The sequence below is a fragment of the Cervus canadensis genome, chromosome 16 (assembly GCF_019320065.1).
Source record: "Cervus canadensis isolate Bull #8, Minnesota chromosome 16, ASM1932006v1, whole genome shotgun sequence".
NCBI classification, from domain to species: Eukaryota; Metazoa; Chordata; class Mammalia; order Artiodactyla; family Cervidae; genus Cervus; species Cervus canadensis.
This window is the reverse complement of record NC_057401.1, coordinates 52,035,583-52,041,160: the sequence shown is the minus strand read 5'-3', so window position 1 is coordinate 52,041,160 and position 5,578 is coordinate 52,035,583. Positions and strand designations below refer to the sequence as shown.

At 42.4% G+C, this 5,578-nt stretch overlaps 1 pseudogene; it reads right to left on the bottom strand.

Annotated features, from left to right (window-relative positions):
- Window positions 1-2,584: 2,584 nt before the first annotated feature.
- LOC122454312 lies at window positions 2,585-3,266 on the bottom strand (annotated as a pseudogene).
- Between the last annotated feature and the right edge of the window lie 2,312 nt (window positions 3,267-5,578).

Sequence of the window (5,578 nt, the reverse complement as noted above, 5' to 3'; positions counted from 1 at the left end):
GAACAGAGGAGCCTAGGAGATGGGTGGGCCACAGTCCATAGCATTGCTAAGAGTTGGACACAGTTGAAGCAACAGAGCACACACAATGGAAGAGACACAGAAGGAACCGCAATTTCCATCTCTGGGTCGGGAAGATCCGCTGGAGTAGGAAATGGCAACCCACTCCAGTGTTCTTGCCTGGAAATTTCCATAGACAGCACATTGGGGTCGCAAACTAGTCAGAAAGGCCTTAGTGACTAAACAACAACATTAGCATATAAGCTTAATAGCATGTATAAACACAAATCATTATCTAAAAATAATTGTAAAACAATACTAAAACTTGCTTTTTTTTTTTCTTTTAGGCACTAGTTATATGTATTTTGTAAATATTTGGCCTCAAACCTGACACTCTGTTAAGAGAAAAATTAAAATTGTCTTAAAAAGTTTTATGCATAGTTAACACGAGAGAACATTATGTTTTCTTCTTTTGAGAAAAGACATTCTAATGCCAATACATGAAGAATTCCAACACATGAGCCTCTCTGGAGATCATATTCCTTCTCTCAATAGGCAGTATTTTTTTTGAAATGAAAATAAGAATATATTGATATTTTTCATCACATGGCTCAAAAGAACAAATCATTACAAATGCAGAAAAAGCATTAGTGAAAGTCAACCTATATTCATGCTTCAGAAAACCCCAAATCCTTAACAAACCAGGAAGAGACCAAGCCTTCCCTAATCTGATAACAGAGGTGTATCTACAGCAAGGGAATTCCCTGGCAGTCCAATAGTTAGGACACTACATTTCCACTGCAGGGTGCACCTGTTCTTCAAACTAAGATCCTGCAGGATCCTGCGTGGTGTGCAGGGCAGTCAAAACCAAACCAAATGGCAAAACCTACACAAAGCATCATACCTGTCAGTGAAAATGTACGTCAGAAATAAAGCACCATCAGTACTGTTTCTATTCACTCCTGTGCTAGAGCCTCACCAGAACAGAAAAACAAACAAAAAAGACAGCTTCTGGGAACAGCAGTGTTCATTGCTCCTGGGTCTGTAGGGCTTTAGCAGGAGACAGAAAGAGGAGAGGTCAACTAAGAGCAAGTCGTGAAGAGCAGGTGGGCAGAGATGGCTGGTGTGCAGAGTGGAGCCGAGGTCCCCAGCATCTCCAGGCCTGGGAGTCAGAGCTGGGGACAGAAAAGACGGAGGGGGTGGGGTGGCTGGCAGCTGACCAGGTGGGGGCTAGAGCTGAGAGGGCTGGGTGCTCCTAGGCACGGTAATGCGGTGCCCACCCTGGCACCCAGCGTGGGCCACTCCTCAGCCTCCTCCCACGGGGGCCGGCTTCCGCCACAGCCATCTCCACCTGTAAACATCCACACTCATCAGTACAAAAAGCATCTGCCTTTATTAAATAAAGCAGAGGTAGAAGACAGACGGTGGAAGAGGCCAGGGACCCCTCCTCCTAATTACAATATACAGATGTACCAACACAGACAGGATTGAGAAAAGGACAGGGACAATTCCGGGAACAGACTGAAGGGCAGAGAGAGGCAGCACCCTTTGAGAATGGTCCTGGACCCAAGGGTGGGTTGAGACCCGGGTCAGCGGCAGGTGTTCTGAGGGGTTATGCTCAAGTAGCTCAGAGATGAGGTCCTGGGCTCCTGTGGGCACAGAACGGGGAACTTCAGTACCCCTGTGATGATGCGCACATATGTCTCGTTCCTTGTGGGAAGCACTCAGGAACGTCAGGATCCAGCAACAGCTGGTAGGAGAGCACTCCAGTGTACCCCAGATCCACCTTCTCCCTCTGTGTGTGCGCCCCTCGGTCACCTCTGGGGAAAGGGGGACCGGGTGCCTAACACTGTCTTCCCCTCAAGGAGAGGGCATGCACCTGAGACAGGCAATTCCTAGGCAGGTTGATAAGAAGTCCTGGGGTCCCCGAGGAGACAGGGGTCTGGAATTCTCAAGGAGGAGGAAAGGACAAACATCTTTTTTTTCTCTACCTTCCTTAGTCTCAGTCACATAAAACGTTTTTTTCTTTAAGCCCGGAACTGATGATTACACAACAAACTCAGTTTAAACTCTGAGCTAAGGAAATGGCAACCCACTCCAGTACTCCTGCCTAGAAAATCCCATGGACCATGGACAGAGGAGCCTGGCAGGCTACAGTCCATGGGGTTGCAAAGAGTTGGACACAACTGAGCAGCTTCACTTTCTTTCACTTTCAAGGATTATATAACAACAATGTATCCTGCTTGAGGACAGTTTCTCCTTCCTGAAAACCTTCTGGCTAATCCTGTTATTTTAAAATGTAAATTATGGGAGTGGGTCTAGAAAGATCCTGACAACCTTGAGACATTCTTTTGACTTACTATAATAGCTAATTTAAAAAGTGTGTAACTCCCTTGCTAACACTAGCGAGGGGGGCACTCTCCGTTCCCCTTCTTATGTCTGTGTTAGCAGCTTTCTCTGTGCCTATTCTTACTTGAATAAAACTCTGCTACACAAAAGCTCTTGAGTGATCAAGCCTGGTCCCTGGTCCCGAAGCTAAATCTTCTTCTTCGGAGATCAAGAATCCGACACTGTTCACGGTAAACTATCACACCGACCAGCTTATCAGCTCTCTTTGGAGCCCCAAGAGCAGATTCTCCGGCTTTAAGTCTCTGCGATCACCTGTTTCCCGCAGCAGTACATCAGAGCATCTGCCAGCTCCTCCATCATCCTGGCTGTTCCCTGCTCCTCAGAAGTGCCGCCCTTCCGCAGCTCCTTGTCGAGCTTCCCGCTTCCTCCCCGCCCCGGGGAGAGGCAAACCCAGAATCAAGTAGATCCTTCGCTGGTTAGAGAAACTGTTGAGAAGCAAGACGTTGGGGGGCTGACGATCGCCCTGCGCAGCTGGTGCTCCTCACCCTCCTTCTGTACCTGAGACTTGAAGAGGGCTTTGAGGGTCACGATGAAATGGCTTTTCTTCTTCCGAGCCAGGTACACATTTTCAAACTTGTTTTTGCCCAGAGGACGCCCAGTCCCAAAGTCATGGATTGCGAGGAAACGCGTTGAGAAGTTGGGGGTCCCCCTGCTGTTCTCCACCACCTTCTGGCCAGGGAGCAGCTGTGGGCTGGACTTGGAGCAGCTCAAGGGGACAGAAGAGATGGGATGACAAGCTTCTTCTGGAGAACCTCTCTGGGGCCGGTGTTCAGGCCAGGCTGAGCCGTCTGCTGGCCGTAGAGATGAGGGTAGGTGTTTTCCTTCTTGGTCGTCCTTAGAGGGTGAGAACTGGAGCCCATGGTACAACCTCCGCAGTGGTTGCTAGCAAATGACTGAACCTCTCCATAGGCAGTTTTATAAATATTTTTAAACTGTATGTTGGAATTATTTTAGGATTCCTCCTTGTTTTAGTGAACTTGATTTAGAAACATAAACATTTATTTACATAGACTGTTTTGCTTTGTTTATTAAAAATGTAAAATCATTTCTAACACTATGTTTCTAACACTATTTATTATACCCGTCTTCCTTCTCCTAGCTTCCTAAAACTTTTCCTGGACTGAAAGTTTGTCCCGTAGTAAATGGTTTCAGGAAAGAGCAAAATTAGTTCGACTATTCAGTTCCTTTTGTACCAGAATGTTAGTAAGTGGACTATAAGCCTTCTAGAAAGCCCAAAACAATAATAACCAGACATCCCTACTCAAAGGCATTTGAAATTAGTTTTCTCCTACATATACTTTTTATTGCAAGGATCTGGTTGCTCAGATCATAAAGAGTCTGCCTGCAGTGAGGGAGACCTGGGTTTGATCGCTGGGTTGGGAAGATCCCCCGGAGAAGGAAATGACAGTCCATTCCAGTATTCCTTTTTGGAAAAATCCCATGGACAGAAGAGCCTGGTGGTCTACAGTCCATGGGGTCACAAAGAGTCGGAAATGACTGAGTGACTAACTTTCACTTTCATTTACTACTTGACATTCTGTAATGCTGTGATTTGTAATAAAAAGATAATTTAAACATAGAAACACTTCCAGGATTAACATAGGATAGGACTGCATTGTTTTTCCCTTGCAGAAAAGCAGATGCCTTCTGTCAGTCCTAAAATTAAACTTAAGGCAGTTTCCCCCTAGAAACCCGTTTGTCTGCTATAAATGTGCATGACAATATTATCCTCATAAAGTATAATAATTAAAATCACAGAAAGTTTATGGAATGGTGGCTTTTCCTCTGGATATTTAGTGTTTCTTTAAATAGCATAATTCCTTTTTTAAAAAACTATTAAAGTTTATAGAGCTCATTTAGTTGAATGAGATATTGGACTATTAAGTATCATTAAGAAAATAGATTAACACTGATATCAGGAGGCGAGTGTTTATAGTTTCTGAATGATATATTGCTTTTAATAAAATTGAAATAATTAATTTTCAAAGTACATTAGGACTTCCAAAATTAGAAGTCTTTCAACATTCAAGGTCATGGATATGAACCCTTGCTTTATGGTGTTTCAGCTGATTCCCTGGCCCTCTTTGTTTTATGCCTGAGGCTCCTGCATACTTATACAATTACTTATGTAACTATTTATTTACTTATTTACTTCTCTTTTCTTTGGAAAAATTTGGGAGTAAAAAGTTGTACCCAGTGACTATTGCCCTCATGCATTCAGAACTAAAATCTCTCTACTCCAGTCTCAAAAAGATAGATTTTATGCAGTTTGCATGGAATTTCTGTTGAGTCTTGTCTGGTAAAAAAAAAAAAACAAAAAACCAAAAAAACCAAAAAAACAACTTCCTAGAGTTTTTTTTTTTTTTCAATATTTCTGCTAAATTGAATGTAGGGACTTGCCCATTTAATTGGCTTCAATGAGGTGGTTACTGAATCTCATTATTGCCAATTAAATTTTTCCCTAAGAGACACTACAAAGGGGATCTTTGAAGTTGATTCCAAGTTTTAGGTAAAACCCTTCTGCTTAGCCACACCATACATACCAAAAAGTGAGATTTGTTTCTCGACATGTTGGACAGATGACAAAAAAGCAAATTTTTCGATTAAGTTCATTGTCTTACCATCTGAATGTTATTTAGTATAATTTTATATAATAAATGACTAGCAAACTTTTGACTGGTTTTTAGGTGTGTTCTTGCCCTGTAATATCCGCCTCATTCCTTATAGTCAGGCATTGAATTTATAACAACTAAGGAGAATAAATCATCTTTGATTTAGATAAATAACATGTACAGGTTCTCCATGTATGGTTGTGCAGGTAGCTCACTGCACATGTGTACTTGGACAAGAAGCCATGTGGGGACTGATAGTCACCTTGGGTTTTACTCTTCAAGCCATTTGCCCTTGTAAAGTTATATCCTCCAAAGAAAGTCACTTTTTTTTCCCCCTAATTACCCAAAAGCTGTGACTTGGCTATTATAGCCATTTAGTTTGAGAAATTCATGTAGTCATAGAAACATGTGATACATGTTCTGAGGCTATGTCACTATCATATATCAGAAATAAACTGAGACGTTAGCCCTAAGGAACACAACCTTAGATTTACTCCTTTAAATATATTACTTTAATATTATAAATATTGTATGCATAGAATTTTTTTTTAAATTTACAA